The following is a 13,082-nucleotide window of genomic DNA, read 5'->3' as shown; positions in this document are numbered from 1 at the left end:
CCCCTACCCTGTGAACCTGGCTTGCAGTTGTCCACAGGAGAAGCAGATTTCCCAGGCATGTGCATTCCCACAAAACAGAAGGGATATCACACATCTAACAGTAGCATACAGAGAGGCATTGATACATTGTTGCTCACTCAATTCAAAAGTATGCTCTACTGATGATGTCTAAATACGGACCTTGTTTCACTGCTGGCAATTTTGCAAGCAGAAATTCTTGAGTTGCTGGGTTTTGGATGAACTGTCGGCCGAGTGAAGCCGGAGCATTTGCACATGGACAAGGACATGTATCAGGGCTAAGACGGATTTGGAAAAACCCAATTAAACACACCAACACACCCTTTGCTGTTCCCTTTCCGTCCCTATCTCTGTGTCCCTATGTAAGTTGGCAGCCACATGTAGTTCAGAGCTAGGCATGTGTGTGTGTGTGTGTGTGTTTGTCAGGATGCATGCAGGGGCTTGAGACAACCAGCTGTTGTGACCAGATTGGGGAGGGATTATTCCTCAAATCTCCCCCATTTACCTTGGCTGACTAACAAGCTCCTACATAACCATGTTAATTCACTGATATTGCGACTTTGATTCCGCTATTATTAACAAACTCGCACTGTGGGCCAATCAAATGAGATCTTGTTGATAAGGTTTTAAACAGATATTTTTCTAGGCAAGACTTGTTAGATATCATCAGATTTATGACTAATGGATTTTTGATGCTAATACAATTGTTCTAACATAAAAAGGAAAATCACTGAGTTGCTACTAAGGAATATGATCCAACCAAGAATAAGCAGTCTAAAGAGTGGCACCACACTTCTTGGGAAACTCTCTCACAGATTCCTGTGCGAAGTCATGAGGTCAGAGGCTGAACAGGATCACTGAAACAATATTATCAGTTCACTGAGGGAAGAGCACCGGGGTCAGATAATAAGACTCAATCTGGCTGAGTGAAAATGCATGGGAGGTAAAGTGCTGACGCCTCCCTCGCTCATCCAATTCCCAGCGCTTTACTGTGTGCCACTGATATTCATGCCGAGCTGTCCGTCCACGGGCCACAAACTTTAAGCTTTTGCGTTGTCCCAATCCATCGCCCCGCTCCAGTGATGGACGAACGTGGAGAGGGAGAGGAGAACGCGGCGCTAGGTGGAGCGGGAGGGGGGGGCGGAACTGACACAAGGGGAGAATACTGAAATTTGAGGTCACAGAAGACAATTGTAATATCCACTCTTCCACATCCCATTCATTCAGTCATTCATTCAGTCATCTCATCCATGTACAATAAATACGCGCACAAACATATGTGCATGGGCTGGCACACACACACACATACCGTCCTCTTATCACAAGCAATGCAATCTAAAGATACACAGAGCTCAAGCAATAACCTGATCCTGGTGGAAGATATTATGGGCTCTGACAGGGGGGGCAGAGCCGCACAGACCAGGCTGTTTTCCCACTGTCATTAACAAAACAGAAGGATAAGAGGATGAAACTGAGACTGAGCTAAATCTGGCCATGCTAAAAACATGGAGGAAGGGGGGGGGGGGGGGGGGCGACGAGGCATGGAAATAAACTTTATTGAATGGATCCAAAACAAGCCTTTAACAAATGCTGTTAATCAATAAGAGCCCACTTTAATAACAAAACTATTGTGTTCTATTAATAATGTTCTGCAGTTCACGAATACGCCCACACAAACTGCACACACGTATCAGAAAAGAATTTGTATGACCCCAACAAACAACTGCACTTCTACAGTTTTTATGAAGACCGGATTCTTTTTCTCACAAACACCACAATAACTCTCCCCACTATAGCTTAATCTTCAGGGAACACAGGCCAGCAGTAACGCTCACCTCCCCCGTACAGTATTAGAGAGGTGAAGATTTAATCCTTTTTTTTCACAGGAAAAAAAAAGGTGATTATTATGGGATTATTTTATATTTCTGAAAGACATCATGCAGTGCCATGTTCAAAAGAAGTGATTCAACAGTACAGATTCCATTTTCCATTATTTTGATCATTATCGAGCGAGGATTCCTGCTCGATGAGTTTTTTCACCTCAACCCGGCAGCCAAGGCAAAGCTAGTACGAGGACAAGCTCTCGATTTAATTTACATCATGCATTGAATTGACAATATGTCTTGAATTGAAAGCACAAATTACACCTTGGACCCCCTGCACAAAACGCAGTGCTGTGATGTTTGTTGTTTTTTTGTTGTTGTAAATTATTCCAGAAATATTGAACTCGGCGGTGCGAAAAGTTGAACAATCCCTCATAGCTAAATGCTAACACGGAAAACAGAAGAAGAAAATTGCTAGTGGAAAAGAATGAACGCTGAATCCAGTGATATCTGTAACATTTCTTTTAGACATACCTTGCCGAATTTCGACTAAAAATGCCACCAAACATTCGAATTGTAAAAATTATACAACAAACTCCAACTTTTGTCGTTTTGAACAAAATTATGAAATACTGGATACCCTGTTAATGTTTTATTTTTGTGCCACATGCAGTTATTTCTTCACAGCTAACAAATAAACCATAAAACTGTTCCAGAGTAATTACCTTTTTATCATGGGTACGCCATTTTCAAAGCAGCCAAAAAACAGCTCAGGCTCCAACACCTGTGTCTTTGTGCAACAGGACCATTGGCTAGTTGATGGTAGCAAAAAGCAAGCAGTAGCAGTAGCTCCAAATGAAAAAGGCCAGCCACCTGTGTGAAGTGTGCTCCATATTTTATCGACTTTAACTGTCGCACAAAACTGATCAACTTGTATTTTAGCTGTGCTGGCAGAAAGCTACAAGAAAAAACATCAATAGGCTACTGCAGACTGACCTGTGCACATTACCTCCTGCGGATCAAACCATTTCTTCACTTTAAGCATAGCATTTGATGACCATGAGCCCAATGCGGTGCAGATAACAGGGTGAGGGAACAATGAAGGAACTATGGTCATGATAGGCTGCAGGAATAAACAGGTTAAAACGTCCTTGAAACACATTATTCTTTCATTATTATTGTGGTACAGCAAATGTCGGTCAGAGATTTATTATAATTTTTTTACCCAAATTAATTGCAGTCCAAAATGACCTCACTTCTAAAATATGTCTTTGTACTGGAAGGTTCAAATAGAATTACAGGAGCACGCAGACATGATTAAAAAAAAACACAATCAGGCCAGAAAATGGAAAATCCACTTTAATTAACATATCAGGGCTCCAAACAAGGCTAAACCCCTTCTCTGTGAACTGCAATCTGCCCAGTTGGAACTGACCAACCATAGAGCCTACACGATAAGGCTTTCCAACTGAAACACAAGGATAATCCAGTTATACCTGCTCATACAGCGGACAGCTAAAAGTGCTGATCCCACAGGCCTCCTCTGAAGTGCCATAGCTTTTATTCTGATCAAAACTGTTCAAGTGTTTTGATCGGATAGAATCCATTAGGTGATTTTGGTGTCATTATCTGGCATGTGTTCCACTTGAAGAAAAAGTTCAAGAATACGTAGACTGTTAACAGTTCATGTCTCTTCTTCTCTCACCCTGTGACTGTGTCTAATCACAGGGTTAACTGTTAACCTCTAACACTTTATCCTACATAGAAATATATATTTTTACTCCCCAAAAATGTTTAGCACTCCCTCCTTCTTTTGCCCTGCATGAAAATATCTATTTGGTTCTGACGGTGTTACAAGAGCAATGGCAGGGTGACTGTGGTTTCATCCATCTGCAGACTCTTAACCCCCAGAGGGCCGCCGGGGAAAGCTGAACGGGCCAACAGATGGAGGCTTTTGTGTGAGGGAGGGCATGTGTGAGGGGTATCGAGTGGCATCGCTGCCACACAAGACAGGGATTGGTAAACTATGTGTTGTGCACATATATAGTCTATACTTGTTTTTGTGCAAATACTGAATGGACTTGTGCCTTTGTGTGTGTGTGTGTGTGTGTGTGTGTGTGTGTCAGGTGTGTGGGTTGGGGTGGGGTGTTGAAAACAATACGTTTGAAATCTGTCAGCCTGACGGCGTGTCGTAAAGGCTGCTTGGTTAAGAGAGTCTCCTGGAATGTCCCCTCCTGCTGTTTTGATGAACCTCAAGCCAAAAGGCCTAATGAAGCGTGCTCCGTTTACCAAAACAGTGCCTTGGCTTGACCTCCCTTGACCTGCACCACTCCCATGGTGAGTCTCCATGGTGACCGGCCTAAAGAGTCTACTGGGCCAAAGTTGTTAAAAGGGCAAAAGAGGGAGCCAAGTTAGAGAAAAACAAGGAGCTAAGACAATGCCAGCATATGTTTAAATATAAAGTGGGTTTCACCAGTTTAAGATTTTAAATGTGTTCCATATTTCTGCTTCTCTTTGTAATCATGACAAAAAAAAAAGGCATTTAGCAAAAAGCTGCTATTTTCTGGCCAAAAAACATTTTCCACAACCAGTTCTTCCCCCTGATCAGCATCCAAAAAGACACACAAACAGTGCATGCAGACACACAAGTTGGCCCTCATTGCAGTTTAACTATTCTTTGTTCAAGCCAGGCAAGAGCCTCATTATTTAATAAGTTAAGACTGTAACGCGGGCAGTGTGTGTAAAGAGGGATGCTGGTGTGTTTGTGTCTACGCATGCATGCATGTGTGTTAAGTATGAGTTAAGGACTAATAAAGTCCAAGGCACCTAATTAAACCGTCTTTGTTTATGCTCTATAGCAGTGGCATAAATTCAGCAGGCACAGTACAGGGTGGTATACCAGGTCGCTGTGCTCTCATTTGTAGAACTACAGAATAAAGCAGTGAGTCAGAAGGGGGCAATCAACTTCAAAAGAAATTCTTAATTGCTAAATGTGAGAAACCTTGCGAAGACAAAGGAGAAAGTGCTGATAAAAGTTACATTAAACAGCGTTGGGAATCGTACAAAATATTTGAATTGTATGTATTTTTTTTAAACTGACTTTTGACATGACATCATGCAGTTTCAGACAGTTTTACATCTTGGTACACATTAAATTCAGGTGCTATGTACAATGCACAATGTACAAGAACCAGAACAATCCAATGGAAAAAGAAAGAAATCAAGGGATGAATAAATAATAGGATGGTACTGTATAATGCGTGTGTTTAGAGAGAGAGTTAACGGGTCACAGTTCAGCCAGAGGGCCGAGCTACATACGGTAGTAACCCTCATGGTATTAATAATGTTGTGACGGGACCCCATCGTTGTGTAAAGATAGACTTTTGGAATCGTAATGAATATGTTATTTGTTCCATCTGATAGTTATGTCCCATACTTTTCGGATGCATATATCGTAGGTAGCCGGATCTGGGTGTACCAATCTGGTCGTCATACCCTTCAATGCTGCTGTTGTCTAAATGTATGTCTAGAAAGTATTTTTGGCCCTCCCATCCCGTCCTTCAGTCATTGCTCCCAGTAGCTACTGTGGGGTCTTGTTGGATGTCCTGTTGGAAGATCTCTTTGAGGGCATCAAAGACTTCTCCCCAGTAAGAGTTTAACTTAGGACACAGCCAGGATATACATGTGCGATTGGCAGCCTGTGTTCCACAGTCCCGCCAGCGCAAGTTGGAATGTGTTGGCTACTATTTCTGGAGTTTGAAGAATCTGGTAATTACTTTTCATTTAAGTTCCCTCCAAGTGTTTGAGTTTGAAACTAAGTGTGCCTCTGTGCACATTTCCTCCCAGGTATTCTGTGGAGTGATCCTTTTCATTTCTGCCTCCCATAGAAAGACATTATATAGCTTACTTATTGTTTTCTTATCTTCCTTTGCCATCTGTATCTCAATTAAAAAACCTTTCTACATTCTCAACTGTAGGTATCAGAAGGAATACATTTTAGGGAAATCTAAATCCTTTTTCAGCTGCTCTTGAGGTTATCCTCATTTAATAGATGGTAGAAGTCAGTCCTTTTTCTGACCACCATTTCGAGATTTTAAGGTGAAAGGTCTTCATAGATCCAACTTTGCAAACCCAAAAGCTGTCCGTATTTTGTTCCAGATTTTAGGCGTGATCTTGATCCACTAGTTCTTTATGGGCACATCTAAAAAAACGCAAAATGTGTTTCTTTTTTTGATGAAAACTGTATAATGCAGTGTGCACTGTGAAATTTGTCGAGGCTGAAAATTAACTGAGGATAAACAGCAGACTAAATAACTTTTGATGAACATTTTTCTGGTCTTATTTCACGCTTCGCTGCTGCAAGCTGTTGAGCCACAACACTGAAGTTAGAAAAACACGCACATACATTTAATGTTTCCTAGTTCCCTTGCAGCGCCGAACTAATACAGAAACAAAACCGCACATGGATGCTTGGACATTTTTAATTATAACGTGAATCAGTCCTGAGACCTCTCCACCACTCTCCCCCCTTTAAGAAAACAGAGGGGGGGGGCTGAATGGGCAATCAGTGCTGCTCTGCCTGGGCACATTCCAAATTCAGCATTCTAATAGTGCCATTCATTATAAGCCTTATTAAAATAAACATAGACTGATATATAATGATATAATTACAAATAAGCCAGGCTCCACATATTGTTAAAAAATGAAAAGTGCCAAGGAACAATATGTTAGCGCTGTAAACTGTTTTTCTCTCTCTTCTCTCCAATACACAAATACCACCTCCACACATAAATAACACACAGGCTGAAACAAACTAATCAAGTTATTTAAATGAGCCTGCAGGCTGCACAAACAGTGCAAAAGGTAAACAACACTGCAGGATACACATTCTGATCTTGCAATGTGGTGAGAGGTTGTGTATCCAGGAGGGGGGTGCGGGTCCATTTACAGCAAGTTGTGACCTCAAGTGGAGCTCGCATGCTATGGGACGACACATGGCAAGAAATAAACAGATTTTCAGACTCAGTCTCCATAAACAATATCAGCTACAAACCTCATCTGATTTAAGCTTAATCTGCTTATACTGTGCAGTATGCTTATTTCATTTGATATTTTTTTGCCACCAGACAGCATTCACATGAAAGGGTGTCAGGGGATGTCAGGGGACGGATTGGAGATTTAGTGTGATTTGCCTTTGTGTGTATGTGTGTTTGAGGGAGGGCTGTGGGGGAAGGGGGGGGGTCCCTGAGTGGTACCAGCTGACATTCCCATGCAACCCAAAGACTAATTGATTAAAGTGTTATGAACATGTGTGTATATAGATGCAGTGTAAATGTGTGCATGGCAAATATGCACCATATGGGCAAAGGATTGCATCTCAATTATTGTGAAAAGGGAAAGTGTTCTGTGGATCATAGCCGCCTCTTTGGCTCTCATGCTATGCCCTAACATCTTTGCAGCCGGGCTTGGGATATTCTCTGTGATTTTGATTTAATAATTTCAAACCCATAGTTACAATATACAATATATTTCCATCACAATCATATGGAAAAAGTACAAACATTATTTTTTTCTCACTTTCGGAAAATTGAAAAAAGCCATAAATAAAACAAAATGTTGTTGTTTGGGTACATTGCTTCATCACAGCGAGATGCAAAGAAAAGGTATAAGCTATGAATGGAAATTAAAGAAATAGTTTGATGTTTTGTACAGGCTAATACAGGATATCTCCTTTATTATTTCCATTTTTGGCGTTGGAAACCTAACTATTTTGCAAAACAAGCAGAGAACGAACAATTTCAGTTTCAGAGCAGGAGCGGCAGTGCGCCTCCTGCTGCTGAGAGAAATCCAAGCTGATACAGCAGCAGGTAGTTCTACCCTGGATCCAACTATGACACAATTATGTCAAATGATGCATTTATATTTATATTTCATACCTGCAACAAATTGGTATTTATGCAGAATATATTGTAGGATAAAAATATGTTGTGAATTTCAGAATTTATTACATCTATCTTGTTTTAATTAATGGTGACTTTTGGACTCAAAACAGAGGAAATTCCTAAGACAATAAAAAAACATCATTCAACAGAATATGCAAGTCTGCCACTGACTCCACCCACAAAGAGCAGCCTACCAAATCTATTACTATGAGGATTAAATCCTGAAGCCTCAGTGACCCTAAAGCCTCAGTGTGGACTGAGACTGTGTGAGGGCAGTGACAAACAGAGTACACAACTGAGTACATAAATATCAGGTTGAATATCAGTCCAAATGAGGACTACAAAAGAGGTCAGAGAAACGTTTGTTTACTCTGTAGCTATGTATCCCCTTTTCCGCTGTTATGCTAAGCAAAGCTAACTCATATAAACCAAACTGCTGTAAATATTTGACAGAGAGATATATGAATTTAACCATCCCATCTCCCATAACAACTAAAAGGGAGTTTCACTATAGGGATGAAACAAACACTTCTTTCGTTTATTCATAGTTTTATTCATTGATAAAATACGTTTTCCAAGATCATTTTGGTTATCAACAGTGGAATTGAGCATCCTGCATCACACTATTTTGCACTAAAGGTAAAATGTATATTAGAGAAAGAAAAATCCCAACGCTGGACTTTGAGAGTATTTGAGGCGGACACAGTGGATTAACTTAATGCTATGCAAAACTTCAGTGCCAAGTGAGGATTAGGCCTATTTCATAATGCTGTGTTTTATTGTAGTGAAAATGTTCATTGGGGGCTGCTGCTGGATGAATCAACGCTACCCGATTGAACTAATTGCTCTGTTGCCGGCCCAGTGGGCCTCGTCTGGGACTCAGGGGGGGCCAAAGGGTTCAGAGCGGGCGAGTACATTACCGAATCAGGCTGCAGTAATTGCCCACACCTGTGCCAACCCAACTCGACTGCTGGGGAGTCTCAGGAACAATAAAGAGCCACGCTTGAAACATATGGGTGTGGCAACAGGAGGTTATTTCCAGATCAAAATCTACGCATCTTTCTATCTCTATGTTGATGTGGATAGGCCAATGGTCGTTTTTTGTTATATATCACAGGGTTAGGGTTAGTCATGTTCATCTAAGTAACAGGAGTAGTTTTTGTCACTAGCTCAAATACCCGAACACTGTCACATCTCTTGTGAAAAACAAAAAAAAACAAGAAACAATAGGTGACTGTAATTTATTTATACTTTTACTAGGATGTTTTATTGTGCAGGCTTTCACATGTCACATGTCAATTGTAAAGAGCAGAAAAAGAAATGAGAAGCGGGATTGTTCCGAGATAGCTGCTTCTGACCAGAGGCTTCCCGGGCACAGCAGAGATGATCTCTGACTCTCATAGCATGAATTCCACGCTCCCGTCACCACACAAACAGCATGAATCCTGTGCAGCGTATGTGTGTATCTTGTGGCTCCCACACACCATTCACCATGGCTTGGAGAGAGAAGCACACAGAAAACTGAGAGAAATACAAAGACAAAGCAGCGCTTCTAGCGAGACCCCAAACTCTGACCTATATGGTGTCCACAGTGTTCTCATTATAATCAACAAAGAATGTTTCCCAATCCGGAGGCACAACAAACTCTTTATCCAAAGAATATTTTCTATTCAGACAGATCATTTCCTGGATGAACCGCTCTTTATGGTCCACACAGACACTTCACATCAGAAACATGAAACTGCTGTCCGACTGCATTCCAAAGAAATGACGAAATACTGAAGAAAGCAATAATTACCTTCAAGTGATCATGAGACGATGGCTTTTTATTGAGCATTTATTGACTGTTCAGTTTCCCCATTTAACTATACAAAAAAGGTGCACAAATATGTACTCCCACTATGTGTAACCTTTTTTTTTTTTTGGGCTGTGGAATAGCTTTTGCCCTCTCATCTGTATCGCTACATCTTCAGGCACAACACATGCTCACCATGTCTGGCATGTTTTTCTTGTACAACTGCATAATTGTGGGCCTTTTCAATTGTTAGTTGTGACCCTACCTGCTATTTTTGTTACACCTGCTGCTTGTACTTTGGTAAGGTTAAAAAATCTCTCCAGGGGTATGATGCACTGCATTGTATGTACAAGATATAACAAAGACATCGCCATCTGTATGGGTTTGGAAGGAAGGGAGTATTGTGTTTGTGTGTGTGCACATATATACGAGCATGAGGGCACAAAGAAGTCCCCTTATGGCCCTTTGTTTTGGTAGGGTATGGCTCTCGCTCACCTCCCCGAGATGTTGGGGGAGTAGAGCAGAGTCTGGCTTTTATTGAACTAATGGCTCGGCCTTCCAGACTCGACCGCCCTCCTCTCACCAACAGCCAGACCTGAGCCATCGCTGCAGCGAGCGTCACTGAAGTGGAGCTGTGTGAAATACAATACGGAGGGATGGGGCTCTGCACAGTATCAGGGGAGAAGGTATGGGAGAAAATGGCTGTTGGAGAGCCCATAAAGGAGCTGCGAGTGAGGAAGAGATGGATGCACAGTGTTGTGTGGGAGGCCAACGAGTCAACCGGTCTGAGATAATGCCGTACACTACCCAGAGGCAGGAAGAGTCTAGCAAAAGGCAAAGGAGAGATGGAGTTAGAGAAAAGCGGCTGGTTCCCATCAGGGCTGATTATACATGTCTGGCCTTCACATTCCTCATCAAGGAGAACACTTATCGATAGTGGCTATGCTACTGACAGAGGGAAACAAGAGAAGGCGTTGAAAGAGTCAGAGGAAGGGAGGGACCGAGATGAGGGAAAATGAGTTAAAAGGCATAATTAGATAATGAGGTCTGTGGTAGAGACAGAAAGAGAAAACAGAAGTCCGTGAGGGCAAAAATAACAGAAAAAGTGGGAATTGAGGGGAAGTCGTGGAAACGGCGACACTGAAGAGCGGTAGATGGATATAAATGATACAGCAGGGCTGATTATTGTTTTGGTGTCACTGTTGTAGACTGAATATTGCCCCAATGCTGCCAGGCAAATGTAGTATTAGTCACGTTAATAATTAATCACCCTGGGAGCGTGTCGTTGCAGCCATACACTGACCCATTTCTCCAACATTTCCCCACAGGTCGTGTTTCTTGCCTACCTTCATTTAGTGAGGTGGGGGTGTATGCCAAAACCCTTTGGGTCAAGCCTGGTCATTTATTAGCCGCATTTCTCAGGAGAAATAAAAGTAATCTACCATGCAGGGAGACAGAATAGCGGCCTCGGCTGTGGCCCAACGGGCCTTGCTGACTGTCTGTCCCAGTGAAATATGAAGCCCATATGTAGAACGGCCATCTGAAAGAGGGACCCAATAGGGTTCCTTCAGGCTTTGATGCTCATCACCACAAAAGCAGATGGCGGTGTCCTGGTCTTCCTTTTTTCCCTCTTTTTTTTTTAAACACCCTTCTTCTTTATCCAATCCTATTTGGCCTATTAGCCCCCTGCCTGCCATGGTCTAGCAGCCTATGCTCAGGCCCCAGGGGGCTTCAAGATCTATGGAATGAAGTCAAGCTTCTCCATTGACACAGTTCTCCCTGGATAGCTTTGAATAGAAGTCAACCGACTGAAAAGCCATGTTTTAGAGGACAAAATGGAATAAGGTGTGGGGTGGATCAATAGTGCAGGGTTGCTTGGACTTGAAATGCGTTGCTCTCTGTGTGCTCAGACAAAGCAATGCTGACTGCAGGTGGCAAAGAATTTTTCCGGACATTTGGAAAAAAAAAGTAACAAAGGGTGTTTAATGGAAGGGAAACCGGCATGCATCTGTCTGAAAGATTGGGATCAAAGGGGAAGAGATTACCCGCTGCGTGTGCTCTATAAGGATTCCAGCCCTCTTCACTAAAATAGGAAGGATTTTTCACTGTGGTCCAATCCCAACCTGTGTGCAGCTCGCACCCGAGCAATTTCTGAACCAGGAAGGCAATCAAGGACTTGAAGTCAGACACAATGTAAATAGTTTTGAGAGCCCATCCGCAGTAATCCAACAGTCCCTCCTGCACCAGCCTGCTTCCCATCTCAGCCTCTCCGTGGCACAAGCCAATTAAAGGTTAGATTTGGAGCCGGGGATGAACGCCCTAATTGATTACATGGTGATAGTCAATTCAATTATCAATTCAGGCACAAAAACTTAGGTAGAGATGGAAAGCCCAGAAGTTTGTTGAACGAGTTCTTCGGTGGCTTGGCAGAACCATCCCGGTTTGTTTAAACGTAGGAATAAAAAGCGAAGTATGGCACAGAAGCAGCGGAAGAGCGAGAGACAAGAAGACTGACACTTGCTGTAGCCACCGCAGGTTGTTTACTTGCAGTCTTCGACTTCCTCTGCCTCTTCTTTCTCCTCAATACAGACATTCTCTGCCGCCTGAAGCACACAAACAGGCAAGGACAGAAAGGCGCCAACACATAAAGTATGAACACACACAAATATTAGCATTAACACAAATACCAAAAAACAGGACAATATTAAATGGTATGCAGTATATTGATATGGCACAAAAATCGTCGTATACAATATTATTAACAGTAGTATTAAAACACCTAAAGAGAATAAACATAGTAAGGTAGTTAAAACAAAGGTACTCCCTTACACCTTTTCCAAACATGAACATGAACACACAAAACCCCATTGTTAAATTCAGCGATTGATCCGGTTGACAAAGAACACATTTTCCTCAAAATGTCTGTCATTTGGCTTTATTTACGTTGTCAAGGAGAGCTGCTCTTTTCGATCAGGCTGGACAGGGTCTAGGTCGAGTGGTTGTGCTAACAAAGTCTCAATGTGCTGTCTGTCGACGGGCTAATTTCCAAGGACAGCTCTGTGTTCTGCTTGTAACGATAGAAGATCAGCACCTGGAGAGAAGGAACCAAATGAGGAAAGCATGCAACCACCATTGTGGGGAAGGTCTCAAGGTCTCAGTTTACCTTTAATCACACAGAAAGCAGAAGAATTTATTTATTTAAATATTCAACACTGACAATGATAATTGAATATGTGGCATACAGAACTCTGTTCGACAGTCACTTGGTTTTGCATTAAACTGCCGCACATTGACTATTACAATGCCAGACCCATATTATTATCAATTTCTATTATATCATGCAGCTGTTTAATAGTTGAACAATATAAATTGGTAGGTTTTTGGCAATACTGTGGAGACGCAATAGTAGTGTTCTTATTGAAAGAGGGAATGGTCTCTAAAGTAATGTGCATGTTCTTCGTTTGGTACCATTTAAATAGTCAAGCTTGTGTTTACTACAGAGTC

The sequence above is a fragment of the Pungitius pungitius genome, chromosome 11 (assembly GCF_949316345.1).
Source record: "Pungitius pungitius chromosome 11, fPunPun2.1, whole genome shotgun sequence".
In the NCBI taxonomy this organism is placed as follows: domain Eukaryota; kingdom Metazoa; phylum Chordata; class Actinopteri; order Perciformes; family Gasterosteidae; genus Pungitius; species Pungitius pungitius.
This window is presented reverse-complemented; position numbering follows the sequence as displayed.